General features: G+C 45.7%; 1 protein-coding gene and 1 long non-coding RNA gene across 9 annotated transcripts in view; both read right to left on the minus strand.

Moving 5' to 3' along the window:
- EEF2K (eukaryotic elongation factor 2 kinase) overlaps window positions 1-12,526 on the minus strand; it is a 47,330-nt gene extending 34,804 nt beyond the window's left edge. For 2 of the 8 annotated variants that reach the window (XR_014557774.1, XM_083711513.1), the window contains exons 1-2: window positions 12,170-12,526; window positions 3,657-3,770 (exon numbers count right to left, since the gene is read on the minus strand). The gene's annotated coding sequence lies outside the window, so the exon portion shown is untranslated. Of the gene's footprint in view, window positions 1-3,656; window positions 3,771-11,640; window positions 11,922-12,169 lie in introns of those variants that run through there. The other 6 variants (XR_014557775.1, XM_083711514.1, XM_083711517.1 and 3 more) reach the window with 5 other exon arrangements.
- The window catches only part of LOC310831355, a 51,162-nt gene extending 37,651 nt beyond the window's left edge, over window positions 1-13,511 (minus strand). The window contains exon 1 of the long non-coding RNA XR_014557798.1: window positions 13,335-13,511. This is a non-coding gene — a long non-coding RNA (uncharacterized lncRNA). The remainder of the gene's footprint in view (window positions 1-13,334) is intronic.
- Window positions 13,512-17,902: the final 4,391 nt, after the last annotated feature.

The raw sequence follows: 17,902 nt of genomic DNA on the forward strand, positions 1-17,902 counted from the left end.
ATAGACCAATGGCCTGACTTTTTAGGAGGCAGCTTCCTATGTGTCTATCTGTAGCTCTGCGCGCACTCTGTACTAGCTGATGCTCTAGACCAGGGCAGTCCAACAAATAGCCTGAGGGCCACATATGGCCCTCAATATCTTTTTTGGGTGGACTTGGGCAACATTTGATTGCCCCCGTCTGCAGCCCTCGTGCTGCCTTCCCAAAGCCAGGTAAACAAGGTGGTGGGCTTAGGGAAGGAGACGGGAGGGCTCTAAATCCTGTCACAGCCTCCTGTCTCCTTCCCAAAGTCCGCTCCCTCACTTAACCAGCTCTGGGAAGGCAGCATGAGGACTAGGGGAGGGGGGAACACCTAATTTTGGCTTTGCTCACCCCCACAACAAGGCAGTGTGCGGCCCGTGGGTTCCATGTCAAAGTATTCCTGTGACCCATGTGGTATAGAAAGTTAGGCTGCCCTGTTCTAGGTATACCAGGTTAGCATTAATTGGAAGAAAAATGATGCCGTTTTTCACACCCCACTGAGTTGCATCCAGCTAAGTTCCTCTCCGAGTAGACCCATTGAAATTAATGAGGCGAGGCAGCCTTTGGGCCGGGAGAGGTTCGCACGCCAATATATCCCTTTTAAAAATTACGCTGAGGAAAGGAGTTTATGAAATCAGCCTAGTGTGTGAAAACAGCTGCATTCTGTTTGTGGCGTTCCTTTAAAGATTTGGGCGGTTCCTGTGGTGGTTAATGAAACGATGAGATGGTTTGAATGTTGCATTTATCACAGAGTGCAGTTCCTGAGCCAACGGAGATGTCTCATTTCTCTTTGCTGCCGTTTCTGCATTCATTATGTGGGAACAGGTGAAGTTACCTGCAAGCTCAGGCTTGTGGCGCTCCATCCTAAACTGGAGAAATATCCCAGATCCTGGATAAATATGAAGTGTCTTCTTGTTGAGGCTTGTATTCCCAGGTGGGGTAGCAGTTCACCTTCCTGGGAGGCAGAGAGGGCTGAAGCAGAGGTCTTCTCAGCAAAGGAGAAGACATGCCTTGCCTCATAGAATCATAGAGTTGGAAGAGACCACAAGGGCCATCGAGTCCAACCCCCTGCCAAGCAGGAAACAGCATCAGAGAACTCCTGACAAATGGTTGTCAAGCCTCTGCTTAAAGACCTCCAAAGAAGGAGACTCCACCACACTCCTTGGCAGCAAATTCCACTGTCGAACAGCTCTTACTGTCAGGAAGTTCTTCCTAATGTTTAGGTGGAATCTTCTTTCTTGTAGTTTGGATCCATTGCTCCATGTCCGCTTCTCTGGAGCAGCAGAAAACAACCTTTCTCCCTCCTCTATGTGACATCCTTTTATATATTTGAACATGGCTATCATATCACCCCTTAACCTCCTCTTCTCCAGGCTAAACATGCCTCACCCACTAACCAGAGACGATGCAGGCCGTATGCATGGAATTTGTCTCCTACCTCCTGGCCACATCCACATTATTAATTTAAAGCAGTGTTATACGACTTTAAACTGCCACAGCTTCCCCTAAAGCAGGGGTCAGCAAACTTTTCCAGCAGGGGGCTGATCCACTGTCCCTCAGACCTTTTGGGGGGGGACTATAAGCCACCCCCTCAACCGACTCTCCCCTCCCTTCTCCACAGCACCGGACGAGCCCCGGTGGCTGCTTACCTGTAAAAACACCAGGCAGGCCCCACAAATAACCCAGAGATGCATTTTAAATAAAAGCACACATTCTGCTCATGTAAAAACACCAGGCAGGCCCCACAAATAACCCAGAGCTGCATTTTAAATAAAAGGACACATTCTACTCATGTAAAAACACGCTGATTCCCGGACCGTCCGCAGGCCGGATTTAGAAGGCGATTGGGCCGGATCCAGCCGCTGGGCCTTAGGTTGCCTACCCATGCTCTCTACACACCATCTGGCAGTGGCTTTCCAGGGCATCAGGCAGGATTCTCTCCCAGCCCCTTAACTGGACATACCCACGGCTGAGCTACAGCCCTTCTCTATGGCTATAGTTGTGATGAATTCTTAGATGAATTCCACATATACCGTAGAGGCATGCTTCCATCATTTAAAAACACGAGACTTCCCTTAGCCTTTTTTCCAGCTAACTTCTGATCTGGTTTCCTCCCCCTCCGGTTCCATGCCTTTATTTCACTCTCCTTTTATGAGATTGCAAGCCTGAGAGCAGGGTGATGTAATTCTACCTTCTGTATGGCGCCTGGTAAATAATACATCTCATCATCATTGTTTCTGAGCAGGACTCGTTTTTTTAAAAGGTTGGGGAAGATTTGGGGTGGGTGGGTGGAGCTTAAACGCTTACTTGCAAAAGGCTAAATTGTGCAATGCATCCAGAAATTTCTCAATCCAACTCTCTTGGGAAGGGACCTCGCCGCAACTCTTTCCAGCTGAGCAACTGGTCCAATTAGTGCCAGCACTTTGGTGGGTGTTTATCCAAGACATTTCAAACTCATCAAACCTAGTCTGAGGGTAAATCGCTCCCGTTATTTCCCATGTCCAAGCTGCACATGCCAAAATTTGCACAGCCAAAATGCCACCACCTACAGACATAAAAGAACCCCTAGGTGGAAACCCCAAGATTTTCAGAAGTACAATAAATTATTAGCCGGGGGGAGGGAGGGGAGGAATCTAACAGGAGAGTGACTTCCCCAAACAGTCCGATGAGGGCTGAGCATGCTCAGTGGGTACAGAAAACTGTCTTGAGTGGTGAATGGAACACTAAGTGGAAAGGGAATGGAATCAATGGAGTATTGTGGAGGGGGTTATAGCTGGCTGGCTGGCTACAGAAGCACAATTTGTTGAAGACCATCAGTACTCTACACATGAAACATATCTGAACAAACAACAAAGACACATCCTCAAACTGATTCCATACTGTGTCTCTGATTAGCAACTGGTATTTCTTCTAGAAATGAAAGGCGGAATTATTGTTTTAATCTATCTATTTACTAACTTGCTTTGTAACATTTACACAGCACTCGGATGTAAAAAAACAACAACCTAAAAATGGTTTACAAAAAGATAAAGTGCTAACATGGAGAAAAATCTACAAACATAATTTATTTTATTTTTAAATGAATTTTTATTGAATTTTTACAGTTTTATATTCAATCAGACAACACAATGTAACATTTATCATACAAAAGAAAAAAGAAGCGCCCCTCCCCCCCCTTCTCGTGACTTCCCTCAACTTCCCCTTCTGGTTCTTTAAATATTTACTGCTTCTGCTTAATTATTATCTTATTTTTATGTTCTTATACCTTAATGCTCTTGCACACACAACCATTCTTTAAGGCATACAAAAGTTAAAATACTAAAACAGATTAGAATAACTGAGCTTTCTAAACATCTGGGTTGTCTTGTCAAAGCAAGAATTTTTTTAGGAGGCGCCAAAAAGAGCACAGTGAATGACCCTGCTTGATCTCAGGGAGTTCCAAAGTGCAGGTGCTGCCACACTAAATAACAAAAATCATCAATGACTCCCAGGTTGCTTGGTGCAAAAGGAAGGAACTGCCTTAAAGAGACCTTTCAGATCTCAGATGCGGAAACCCAGGCACAGAGGCTAGTTTGCTGAAGATCCACGCAGTGAATTCACCCTACAGTTAAAGTCAATAAGAAGGAAAGGCGCTTACCTATGGTGGATCAACTTCCGGCAGCAGAAGTTGAACGCACGCTTCCTCACGTGGCACGAATGGAGTGGGGCAGAAGGCCACACAGAAGTACCAGCAGTTGTAAAAACTATAACCCTGTAGGTAAAGGAGAAAAATGCCCCGTTAGCCACCACCACTACTAAGAGCTGGCCTGCCACAAATCTCACCATCAGGCACAGTGCAATGCTCCTCTGACCTCTTCTAAAGTAAGACACAAGCTAAAATTAGAGATGGTATTTTCCCAGTGAAAGGCAAGTGCGTATGTGATTCTCTGCGGAAAAGCAGAACAACTTTCAATGAGGCTGTTCAATCTGAGCAGAAAATATCAAGCTAAACAATCGATGGCACCCCCAAACTTCTGAAAAGCGGGGAGCCACCTAGACAACTGCCTCGTTTGCCGCCATGGCTGGACTGATCCTGCCCTGATCATGCCCCAATGAAGGACCCCAGCACTGAACACATAGAGAAGACAAATAGCAATTGCATGGATGGATTTATTTGTATTTATTCATTTCTGCCCCACCTTTCTGGCAAAGAGCTCAAGGTGGCATATCATTACAAACAACCCTGTGAAGGAGGTTAGGCTGAGAGACTGTGACTGGCCCAAGGTAACCCAGTGAGCTTCATGACGGAGGGAAGACTCGAACCCTGGTCTACCAGGTACTAATCCAACACGCTAACCGCTATACCATATTGGCTCTCACACCGCAACTACTTTATCATTTTACAAAATAAGTAGCAGGCACGGGGCCCAATACTAACCAGGAGGTTCCTGGCGGGGGGCAGGCCACAAAGGGGTTTTAATCCTTTCCTGCCACCTGATTCAAATCAGCCTCCCCTGCTTACTGTTAAAAAGTCACCAATGTAATTGCTAATTGTATAAATGGCACCTCCTTAAGCCTGGGCCAGAATTACCTAAACAATTGTCACTCTACAATAAAGCAGGGGTAGGCAAGCTAAGGCCTGTGGGCTGGATGCAGCCCAATCGCCTTCTCAATTGGGCCTGCGGACGGTCCAGGAATCAGCGTGTTTTTACATGAGTAGAATGTGTGCTTTTATTTAAAATGCATCTCTGGGTTATTTGTGGGGCATGGGAATTCGTTCATTCCCCCCCCCAAAAAAAAATAGTTCGGCCCACCACATGGTCTGAGGGACGGTGGACCGGCCCACGGCTGAAAAGGTTGCTGACCCCTGCAATAAAGTAATAAGTAACCTTCTGTGGCATTCCTTGTTTCCACAGGAACAAGTTTGTTTGGTTTGATTTCTGGCCTTAAACCAAGCCACACAACTACATGAATGATGAAAGATTATGAAAACCAGGAAGAGAAATATTCAGAGCATTGGTTTGGGGTGGGTGGGTTGCAGTCTGTTAGACCTCCATGCATATTCCCCAAGATTTGGAGAACACACACACAACAACAACAACCCCGGAGACCAATTTTTTAAATTAATTTTTATTATTAAAAACTGGAAATCTTGTGCAGAGAATATTCAAATGCACTTCTCTTGTGCTCTAAGCTTGAGTACTAACGCTGCACCATCAGCAGTACTGAACATGCTTCTGAAACAGATCCAATTCCAGGCCTTATCTTCCTGGCATGTAGGAGCAGAGAGCTGTTTGCTTCCAGGAGAACATCCTGTGCTTTCTCTGTTTTAAGGAGGCAGCCATGTACAGGTGCCAAATGAGCAGACTCTTTTCCTGCCACCCCCCAGTCATTCTGCTGCTCGAGACCTCAATGAGCCTGTGCAATGAGGCCAGTCTCACCACCTTGTGCCAAGAAGAGGACAGAGACCTTTTATTTTAAAGGTTCATCTAAAAGGAATGGCAACTTGCCCTGTGCTCAAGCTGGAGTTGTTTTGGCAACTCCAAGAAGGTTCTTATTGTTGATGGTCAACTTGATATTTCATCATGGTGCTATGTATATATTCTGTGCTTCCCTCGTCCCGCAAAATAAGATAATCCAAATTCTGCTTCCCGCAAATTCTGTGAATTCTCCAAGAGATACAGATAATGAGAGATGGAACTTAATTGAACATGCTTCTTTCTGCAACATTTTTGCCCCTTTCCTGAATTTCAAAAAGCGTAAGGACTAGAAACTTGAATAGTAAAAGGTGAAATTCTTAGAATGCTGACTTCTGCTCCCGTTATCAGTTTCTGTCTGTTGTGTACACACAGTCTATTTATTTATTTATTTATTTATTTATTAACTAACTAACTAACTAACTAACTAACTACATTTATATACCACTTTTTTGCCAAAGTTTAAAATTGCATCTCAGAACTGAGGAAGGTGTTCTGGGACAGGTCCCCTAGACTGTCAGCTGATAAGCCAGAATTAGGTCTTGAGGGCCATGACCAGCAACTAGGCTTCCTGCTGCGATATTTGGAAATTGCACACTACCTGCTTTTGCCATTCTGCAGGTGTCATTCTGGGCTCCATAGTTTACCCTTCAGAGTTACAATTGTGCCTGTAAATACGTGTAAGTGTGAACTGAATTCTACCCCATTCCTACTTCCAAATAAGCAAAGGTGAGACTATCTTTTTTTCCATCGCTTTACTCATGGAAGTGACTCAAAGCAACTTACAAAGACAGCATAAATCCTAAAACCAATTACAATACCTTAGCTGCGATTCCTGTATTGCATGGGGTACCTTTCCAAATCTATGATTTTTTATATATAAAAAAACAAACCCAGACACATCTAGAGATCAGGCTGAAAGCAAGTGGGATTCATGCAGCTTCTCCTCTAACTCAAAACCCACATTTCTTTAGAACCCTAACCCTAACCCTATGGCCTTCCAGATGTATGGTAGACTATCATACAACATGTAACATACACAACATGGCTCATCATCCATGACTGTTGGTCATGCTGGCTAGAACTGAAGGGATCTGGAGTCCAATGATGTCTGGATAGCCATGGCTTCACCATCACTGCATTAAAATAACACCTTTTGCCTACATATTAAAACCCCTACCCGGCCAGAAGCATTGGTTCCCAGAACCGTCTTGTCCAAAACTGTTTCTCAGCACTCTCTGGAAACACTGTGCAATCTCCAAATGTTGCCCAGGATCTTGAGAAAGTGTGCAAGTTGGGAATGGTACAAGACCCAGCGGCTCGAGACAACCCTAGGCATGTCTGCTCAGGAAAAAAAGTCGTATCGAGTCCACTAGGACTTACTCCAAGGTGCTTAGGGTTGCCGCCTAAACGGGTTACCGATTCAGTATGGAATTTAGAAAGTGCATTTTGTTACTTGCCAGGATCAGAGCTGCAAAGCTATAATTGTGCTAAGGAAATGGAAGGGACCCCCCCAAAAGCCATCTATTCCAACCCCCAGCAATGCAGGAATGCAACGCAGTAAAACACCCATATCTAACAGAGTACAAGACTGCTGTCCTCTACCTGTGGACTCAGGGGCTTGTGCCCAGGTTGTGTGTGTAGAAATCTGCACCCTGAACAGTGCAACAGGGCTCTAAATTCAGCATTACAATAGCCACAAAATAATAATTACTTGTAATAATAAAGATTGACTGATTGACTGAATTATTAGCAGGGAGGGAGGGAAACAGCATTACAGAATACTTTTAATGCTACTTTCAAAATTTATTCAGTAGTCAATCTGCAGAGACAACAACTACTTTCTCTCCCAAACCACAGAATCAATTATTATAATGATGATTATGGCCGTCATTTCCATTTCTTCCTGCCTGCGCTCACAGTGTAAGTCAGAGCGCTGTCTTTGTCCCGCGAGGTTTCCAGAGCCGGCTACCTTATGTTGAAAACAGCAGCAGTTATTTTACACAGCATTCCAACAAATACTGTTGGAAACAATTCCCCACCCATTTTGTATCTTGAAATTTATTTTTACTTCTTCTTTACGGCTTCTACCTAGTGTGCATTGAGCTTTAGGAAACACAACAATCTCTTGGGTTGTAACACCCAGAAAGTGAAGGAATTATGCAGCGTCTGAATGCAGACTCTGAACAAACCATGCAGAAAATTCAAATTCGTATTCATCTTTGTACGTGATGCAGGTCATAAGTTGTAAGCCCAAAGTATTGTTTTCTTTGAATTAAAACCCAGACAGGTATGTTCATTCAGTCCCCATGAAGCTATAATCTGGTCAAGTAATGTAGGACATGATGAGAGATCTACATATGGAGTTAAATGTTTATTTACTTATTTATTTTTGCAACACTTTGGTGCGTTGGCACGGCAACGATTGCATAACATTTAACCGTGCAGGAGGTTGGTACTGTGCAGCCATGTTTTTTTGGGGGGGGAAGTATCCCCCCCTTCCTCCATCTGTTCCATGTTCAGATCCCCATAAATATGTGAACATATCCAAGCTTGTCAATAAGCAGATCTCCTGACTGAGCGCCTTTGATTGCCATGACATTACATCAACAACCTGCAATCAAACAGTCCAGGAACATTCTCTGCTTAGAAAAGGAAGCAGGCTGCAACCTCATTGTCATTTATGCCGGTGAGCAGAAGCCTAATTTTGGAAAAACACAAATGGCTATTCCTGGGTATCAGAATCATCCCTGCCTTTGTTCCAACTAAAGAATGTTTAATTCCATTACGTAACCCACCAACATCCTACTGTAAATGCTCTTTTGCACTGTGAGCTTAAGCATGTTTACTCACAGGAGAAGTCCCAGTGTGTTCAGTGGGACACACTCACCAGGGAGAAAGCTCAGCCAGACTTATTTTCAAGTAAACATGTACAGCACTGTGGCGCTGCAGTTTCTAAAACGCTCTTCCACTACACAAACACCATACAAATGACACACTCTGGTGTCCTACAGTGATGCCCCTCAGACAAATACCCTGGTACAGTAAGCAGGGTTGCCAGACCTGCAGGTCAGACCTGATGTCTTCCAAGTTTGCCTGGCCCCCCTCCAGGTGGAAAGCTTAAATCTCCAGGTATTTAATTACCTATCTATCAGATTGTGTATGGGACCCGGGTGGCGCTGTGGGTTAAACCACAGAGCCTAGGACTTGCCGATCAGAAGGTCGGAGGTTCGAATCCCCGTGACGGAGTGAGCTCCCATTGCTCGGTCCCAGCTCCTGCCAACCTAGCAGTTCAAAAGCACGTCAAAGTGCAAGTAGATAAATAGGTACCACTCCAGCAGGAATGTAAAAGGCGTTTCCGTGCTCTGCTCTGGTTTACCAGAAGCAGCTTAGTCATGCTGGCCACATGACCCGGAAGCTGTACGCCGGCTCCCTCGGCCAATAAAGTGAGATGAGCGCTGCAACCCCAGAGTCGGTCACGACTGGACCTAATGGTCAGGGGTCCCTTTACCTTTACCTATCAGATTGTGCATGCAACTTGCAAGCTTCAACCCACCAAGAATCAGCTGCAAATTGCAGTGCAAGCACTTCCTCCACTCCTTTCTCCCAATTAACCTCTGTCTCCAGGCCCTACTCCTCTGACATCACCAGGGACCGGTGCCACCCTTAGGTCTCAGGTTTGAAATCTCAGGGTCTAGGGTGTTCCTGATTTGGCCATCCTAACAACAGGCTAGCTCCCCTATTCTCTCTCCAGACAAGCAAGGGGCATCACCAGAATCCACTGACACATGTTACATGGGGCTAAAAATGTGGAGTTTGTCCTAGGGAGAATTTCAAGGGGGGGAGGAAACCCTCATTTGGGTTTCCCAGCCATGTTCTGTGTTAATTTATGGTGCTGGCATTGTGGGGAAAACCAGCATTCACTCCCCTTATTTCCAGCACGACTCCAAAGCCTTCACCCATTCTCCTTCCTCAAGCAGTTATGAAGCCTTCTTGTTCTCCATTACAGTGGTACCTCGGGTTAAGTACTTAATTCGTTCCGGAGGTTTGTTCTTAACCTGAAACTGTTCTTAACCTGAAGCACCACTTTAGCTAATGGGGCCTCCTGCTGCTGCCACACTGCCGTAGCACGATTTCTGTTCTTATCCTGAAGCAAAGTTCTTAACCTGAAGCACTATTTCTGGGTTAGCGGAGTCTGTAACATGAAGCGTATGTAACTCGAGGTACCACTGTACTTTCAAATGTGCTCCCACAGAAACAAGTTTCCAAGCTGGTTAGTGTCTGTACTAGAAGACAAGGCTTCATAACATAGCACTTTTGGAAAATAGCAGCATGAAGGGAGCCGTTCCTTAAAAGATAATGGCTGCTTCCTTATTACAAAGCACCCTAGCAGAACGCTACCCATCATTTAGGCACTGAACGTCCTGTCTTTTGGGAGCATTTACACTGGGATAGCTGAATCTTGAACAAAATGGCTTTCTGCCTGCTCAGCCTTTTCCTAATCTGCTGCAGCTACAGCTTGTTGTTGTTGTTTAGTCATTTAGTCGTGTCCAACTCTTCGTGACCCCATGGACCAGAGCACGCCAGGCACTTCTGTCTTCCACTGCCTCCCGCAACTACAGCTAGGGTCTGTCAACATCACAGCAGTTTTAACACAGATGTTACAGAGTGAAGGGGAAACAGAGAGTCCATAGCCCTGTTCACATGAAGCAAAAACGCAACACGTGGTCAGGTGTGAACGAGGGATAATGCCCACGTATTTGGGGGGAATCCGGCCTGCTTCACTCCCCCGGTGATGCTGTTGCTGCATTACGTGGAGCTCAGCCATAGTTTGGCTTATGATTACATCCAAACCCAGGCTCATGGTTTGTCTCCCCCAAGAACAAATCTTGGTCAGAGTTTGTGGTTTGTTGGGAGCGAGACAGCCCACAAGCCCAGGTCTGGATACAACGCTATACCAAACCATGGCTTATCTACAGGTAGTGTAGCAGCGGCAGGAGAGGTGGAGGTTGAAAGCAGCCACAGTTTTTGCTTTGTGCATTCACACACTCACCGGTTCACGCTTAGCCATGGTTTGGTGATACGTGAGAATTGGGCTCATCCCTGAAGAAAAATATCAGCCTTCCTCACAGATCAGTCCAGGGTACCAAATCCGAACACTGGTGCATCTAACTCGGTGCTGTCTAAACCAATTGCCCACAACTGTCCAGGCTCACTCCCATTCCTACCTAGAAAGGCTGAGGGTAAAATCCTGGGACCTTCCATATGCAAAGCATATTCTCTGCCACAAGAGAAAATCCCTTCCTTTAAACAGAATAAATAGTCGAGGATCACCAGTCAACCATAGTTGAATAAAGCAGTATACAGTATATTAATTTCAAAACAAAGTAACTAAGGCTGCAATCCTGCTCACACTTACCTGGGACTAAGCCCTACTGAACACACCGGGACTTGTTTTTAAGTAGCCATGCCTAGGATTGTGCTGTAAAGCGGCAATCATATAACTAATTCCTAATTGGATGGGTCTTTCTTCTGAGTTGTTGTGCATAGGACTGTGGTCTAATGGGGGACAGAATTCCTTCCCCCACCCAATTATGGTGTTCTTTCAGATCCAAAGGGAAAGAGAGCCCAACAACTCTACAGAAGGACACACGCAACCAAAGGTGTTTCCAAACTCTTGCTATTTTCAGGTGCAATTCAATCACTTTGCAGCAAATTCGAATTGTGCAATTAAAATTGGAGATCTCGTACAAGAGAAATCAGCTTCCCCAAAATATCGGTTTCCTCCAATAAGGAGAGCTAGGGGTATCCCTTGCCTGTCAGTGGAGATAATACTGAACTAGATGGATCAATTTTCTGACTCAGCTTCTTAGGTTCACTGGAAAGCGTGGGATAAGGCTTGATGCATTGTCATCAGACCTCCCCGCAAACAGATGAGGACAAACGCTCAACAAACAGCCAACTTCGTCTAACCTCCCTGCAAGCAAATCAGGAAATCATATTTAACCAACAGATACTCTGGAGGAGCTGTCCTCCCCCCGCCCCAATCTGTTCTCATTAAATGACAATGCATTTGGAGATCGGTTCATAAAAACACTCACTAGCTGATCACGATCTTGGTTTTTAGAAAATTAAAAAACCCAACACACACATGCGCAAACTCACCCAAACCCTTCCTGGTCCCGATGATTGACAGAACGAATCACGAGAGGCAAATAAAACAAAATGCCCACTGTGCGGCCAGGAACACAATAGACGGTTGTTTCTGTCCACACGGCCGCTCGCAACTCCCACAGTCACAAACAGCACAGCTGTGTGTTGACGCAACCCTACCTACACCCCAGTCGCCAGCACTGAGGTCAGCAGCGCGGACGCTCCCAGGAAAGCTCTCGAATTCAGACGTGTCAGCGAAAGAAGGCGGGAGGGGAGGATATGACAGGAGGGTCAGCCCGGGCACTGCTTGCATCTACCCGCTCCTAAGGAGGGGCAAGAAGAAAAACCTCCCCGATTGCCGCTAGCCAGAGCTTTGGGCCGTCTGCAAAGGCAGCTAAGGCGGCCTTGCAAACACAACCGCCCCCTATGCACCCAAGCTGACCTAAACCCACACAAATACACACGAGGCCCATGCCAATGCTTTTCCTTGCTTTGCCCACCCCAAATAAACGACAGGAACAATTGCAAGCCACGGGCCTACCTTTCCACGCAGATCCACACCTTTGCAAAATTGCAAAGGTTCCTGCTTGCTTTCCACCTCGCCAACCCCTCTCGCTCTCTTTTCTGCGGAAGGACGGCCCAGCTAGTCGCCTCCAGAGAGGCGGGCCAGGCTTTTGCAAGCGTGCCAGGAGCAGAGGCGACGTGCAAGAGCCGCGCGCGCCGGCTGCTGCTGCTTTGCTGCTTCCCCCGGGGACGGGACTGGGGCGCACCGAGCACGTTCCGGAGCGCGGCGCCTGCAGCCTCCCTGCTGAACTCTCCCTACGCAGCGAGGGATCCGACGGCACGCCTCGTTTTCACCCCGGGCTGGAGCAGGAGGAGGAGCTGGAGCAGGAGGGAGGGAAGGAAGGAGGGAAAAGGCGGCTCTCCAAGCCCAGAAGCAGAGCCAGGCGGGGCTTCTGGGCGTCCGCATGCAGACCGGGTTTAAAGCGCATCGAGCGCGCGTTTAAAGCGTGAGACGAGGTGCCTTGAGCTGGGAGCTGGGTAGCAGGGCAGCACAGTCTAGGGTGGTTGCAGCCAGGGCCGGATTTAGGTTTGATGAGGCCCTAAGCTACTGAAGTTAATGGGGCCCTTTATATGTCCAGCTGTCCTTTGTGAACAACAAATGTTTTTCTTTGGGTTGAATATATGCTATATAGTAATTTATGGACCTAATTACATCATAGGAGCCTACACAACACAAAACACTGTTGCTGTATGTAGGTTTTATTTTATGTTTTTTATCTTATATTTTGGAAATGTACATCCAGTTTTTCCCCCTTTAAATTTTTTTGGGGCTCCCAAGAGAGTGTCAGGAGTTCAGCCTACACTCGAGTAGGACCCTGAAAGAGACACATGCCCGACTGGCATGTTCCCTCCCTCCTGGTCGATCAGGAGCTTCATAAGCTTTCTTCAGCCCGAACATCACAGTGATTGATGCCAACAGACACCGGCACACTTAGGGATCTTCAGAGTCTGCGCAGTTCACGTGACAGACCTCAGCAACTCAGCATTTTGGCTAATCTACTTTATTTACATATAAACACGCACAGAGCACTGCAACATGGTTCCCTCTCTCTCTAGCATCAGACAGCAAAGAGAAAAAGAACAAAGGACACAGTAACACAAACATCCTGTCTCCATCACTTCCCACTCTGTGGGGTCAAAACATATACAGTGGTACCTCGGGTTACATATGCTTCAGGTTACATACGCTTCAGGTTACAGACTCCGCTAACCCAGAAATAGTGCTTCAGGTTAAGAACTTTGCTTCAGGATGAGAACAGAAATTGTGTTCCGGTGGCGCGGCAGCAGCGGGAGGCCCCATTAGATAAAGTGGTGCTTCAGGTTAAGAACAATTTCAGGTTAAGAACAGACCTCCGGAACGAATTAAGTACTTAACCCAAGGTACCACTGTACCGTCATGTGAAAGACAACAATACCATGACTAAAATCATGGAGCAGGAATTCTAACAGAGAGTGGGCCCCTAAGCTATAGCTTTTTTAGTTTATACATAAATCCGGCATTGGTTGCGGCCCTGGTCACCACACCCTGTCAGTAGCAACCAAAAAACCGGGGATTCCACAGTGTGGCATAATGGTTAGAGTGCTGGACTTGGGCCTGGTTCAGATCCCTGCTGGGCTGTGATGTTTGCTTGGGAAACCTTGGGGCAGTCACTGTAGCTTAGCCTAGCCTACCACACAGCAGGGTTGTAGGCCAGGATTTTCCACAATGGTTGACTCATGTGGGTTCCCCCCACCACACACACTTCCATACTTCTTTTTTTTTTACTGTGCAGTTTTTGTGTGCTTTTGTTGTAAACCGCTTTGATGTTCTTCATGAGATAGCGGACTATAAATAGTTTCATGAATGCGTGGTGGTTTTCTGTCAGAAACACTGTTTCGGGTTTAAACAAGAGCATCACTTATAATTCCCCACAACTGAACGGCTGCTGTTAAATCTATTGCTTCCTGGCCGCTTTGAGTCCGTCAGGGAAAAATAGATGATTAATAATAATAATAATACTAATAATAATAGAATGGCTATCTGCTGTTAATTTGCCTCTAGCCCCTTTCTAGGTCATTTTCCTCAGGAAATTATAAACAGCTTTATTCTACCAGACAGACCCCTAAGCACATCTTGCTCTTTTGTTAGCCAGGCCCTATCTGCCAGTTAAACTGTCATATTATTCCTTTATCACCCTCACTCTTTTCTGATTAGCTAATGTCTGTTTCCTATCTGTCGTTGTGTATACACCACACCTTTAAAGCACATTCAGAGCATGTTCTTTCAAAGAATTCTGAGAACTGTAGTTTCCCCCCTCACCAACCCTTAACAAACAACAGCGCCCAGAATTATTTGAGGGAGCAAATTTGCTTCAGATGTGGAGCAATAGAGTCTGTTGACCATGTCCCTAAAACACATTCCTGCCCAAAGAATCCTAGGGAACTGTAGTTTACTTCTCCCCAGAGCTACAATTTCCAGCACCCAGAAAGTCTACAATTCCCAGAAGCATTTTATTGTGGGTGCAAGGGTTTCACTGGAGGTTTTTAAACAGAAGTTGAATGGCCATCATCTATCAGGAATTGTTTAGCTGCGATTCCAGCATTGCAGGGGTTTGGACTAGATGACCCTCAGGACCTTCCAACTCTACAGTTTTTTTGGTTATAAGTGCTTTTGGTGTATAATGTGCTGGTTCTCCCCCATTAAGAAATCTCCCAGGAATATATTATTCTTCTGTAGATCAGTGTTGTTTTGCTTTAGGTTTGCCATAAATAAATAAACAAATAAATAAGTTTCTGACTTCAGTGCAGATGAAGATAATTAAGAAAGAGCAAGTGAGCATATTTTCATATATCTGTTTTAAAATGTTTTAAGGAGATAGATGGTTTTGATTGTGCATTTAATCCTCTTGGTCAGTGACTGTAGCAAACCAACAATTTATTCATATATGCTAGTACAACTTATTATCTGGACATATAGCAGGGGTCAGGAAACCTTTTCAGAAGGGCCGGTCCACTGACCTTGTGGGCCGGACTATATTTTTTTGGGGGGGGGGGTAATGAACGAATTCCTGTGCCCCACAAATAACCCAGAGATGCATTTTAAATAAAAGCACACATTCTATCTACTCATGTAAAAACATGCTGATTTTGAAGGCGATTGGGCCGGATCTGGCCCCTGGGCTTTAGTTTGCCTACCCATGACATATAGCCTCAATTGTTCACCCTCATCCACCCCAGGAAAAATTTTATTTGGGGGGGGGGGGGAAGAATAAAGACCCACTCATTTGTATGGGAGCAAATGCAAACTGCAATATGCTTGCATGCATATTTGGAGAAGAGGGTGGGGGGAAATAAGAGCAGCACTGTCCTTTCCTTGGTTCCCACTTTATCTACACATGGCCAGCTTCCTTTAGAAATCAGCATGAAAGCTTCTGGGACTTGTGGCAAGTTAACTAACTAGGGCAAGAAAATAGGATGAAGCAAAGGATAGTCTCTAGTGGACGTTTTTCTCTTAACTCTGCCACCCGGGAGGAAAATGCTGGAGCACCAGCGCCACCCCGTGCCCACAATGTGCAACAACAGCAACCCTTGCAATAATCAGGTCCACGTTTGCAGTTCGGTGCGAGGGACGCCATTATTTACTGTATTTTGGGGCGTCTGGGATTGCCTTGTAGGGCGCAATTTAACGCAGAGCGATACTAATCTCCAGACCCTTTAAATATATATACACACACACACACACACACACACACACACTTTCGCAGCAAGGAGCAAACCGTGTCGGAGAGCTCGCATTTTATTTCCTTGCTCACTTATTTAAATAAATCCACAGCCTGGCAGTGCAATGGGTCTGCACGGTGGTTCCTTTTTTTGCTTTTCTGCTCGGAGCAACGGGGAAACCATCTTATCTGGCAGGAAGGGCGGCGGCGAGCAACAGAGAACTGCAGGGGAATATTTGCTGCGAAGCTCCTTCCCTTTTGCAATGAACGGGGAAGGGGGAAAAAAAGCAAGCAAGCCGGAAATAGCCCTGCAAGAATTTCCCGACGTCCTTTATATGCCGTTCAGAGCCTCTCTGCAATCGGATGGTAGCGTGGCCGAGTGGTCTAAGGCGCTGGATTTAGGCTCCAGTCATTTCGATGGCGTGGGTTCGAATCCCACCGCTGCCAAGATACATCTTTTTTATTTTTTTCCCCGTCCACCCGAAATCTCGGTAATTTGCTCCCCGTTGATTGGAAAGGTGATCTTGAAAGATTTTGCTGCTCTCCAAAATCCCGGGTTTCGGGATCGTGATGAGCTGCCGTTTGCAATGCAATTGCGATCTCTGCAATGCCCTTAAGGAATGCAGCATTCGCAAGGCTGCCGGGTGAAATTCCCTTTATACTTCGCTTTTTATTTCGTCGTTTCCCCCCGGGGACTGAAAATACTGTTCTGTCTCGCAGCTCTCGCTGTTCTAAAACAGGCCTGACATGCATATCAGCCCATTCATTGCCTAGACAAAAAACCACGTGTTTTCAATGGGGAGAAGAGCGAAAGACGGTGAACTAAACATAACACGAACTGCAAAACCATGTAGGAATGGAACGACATGCCCATTTCGGTTGTCACTTTCGATTCTCTCCGTTGCTCATTTCCCCAATCTTCAGTTCCCCTTATTTCTACAGCAATTTCTTATTTAATTAAAAAACCCCAAAACATTTAAGGGCTTTAGTGCAATTTCTCCTAAAAATACCGCTATTTGTTCCTATGTGGGTTTTTGACTAAGCCACACATTTTTGCAATCGGTTTCCCTGAATACAATGCATGAATTTTGTATTGCTTCGGAAAGGGCGATTTTGATAAATCCATCTTTGAATGTAAACCGAACCGAATTTCTCCCCCCTCCCTACTTGGAAGTAAGCCCCACTGAATTTGAGCTCGCCTAGGGACAGCAGGAGGCAAGATTTCTGCATTGAAGGGGGTGGGCTGGATGACCCTTAGGATCCCTTCAAACACTACAATTATATACCATAAGATTGTTAGTCTATGTATTTCAATGGAACACAATCCAGTTTATGGATTTGCCATATCCTACCCAATCACATCTACTGTATTTACGCAAATTGAATGCGCCGTTGAATTTTCAAAAACCTTGAAACAAGAAAAGGATTTGCTGGCTGGTGCCATCAAATCTAATGTGCACCCTAATTTTCACAACGTAATTTGGCCCCCAAAAGGGAGTGCATTACATTCAAGTAAATACGGTGTTTTAAAACAAAAAATACGCCCCCCCAAAAAAACATTAACTTGAAGATACTGCAGTACCAAGTTAATACCCTGAAGCAGGCAGGCAAGGCATATTATACTAATATTGTACCAGTTGCAGTGGTTACCGGTGCACTTCCAGGCCCATTTTTTAATACTGGCAGTGACCTTGAAATTAAAGGCTCACCTACATCCATAGACGCCTGCCCCTAACTTCAGACCTGTATCCAAAACCTTGTTCAGATGCCCACCAGCAAAGGGAGTGCAGCTGACATACACATCGGCCAGAGCCTTTTTGGCAGTGGCCCCACAACTGGGCAATGTTAACACACAGCATTAGGCAGGCCCCATCCCAATATATTTTGAAACCCTAATATTTTACCTGGACTTAACAGAAACAGACTATGGGTAAGGGATGAGATGGTGTGGCCTGGTCTCAGTTCATGCTGTATTTTTGATGATTAGACCAGTGTTCTTAAATCTAGCATTT

The sequence above is a fragment of the Podarcis gaigeae genome (assembly GCF_964106915.1).
Source record: "Podarcis gaigeae genome assembly, chromosome: 14".
Taxonomy (NCBI): domain Eukaryota; kingdom Metazoa; phylum Chordata; class Lepidosauria; order Squamata; family Lacertidae; genus Podarcis; species Podarcis gaigeae.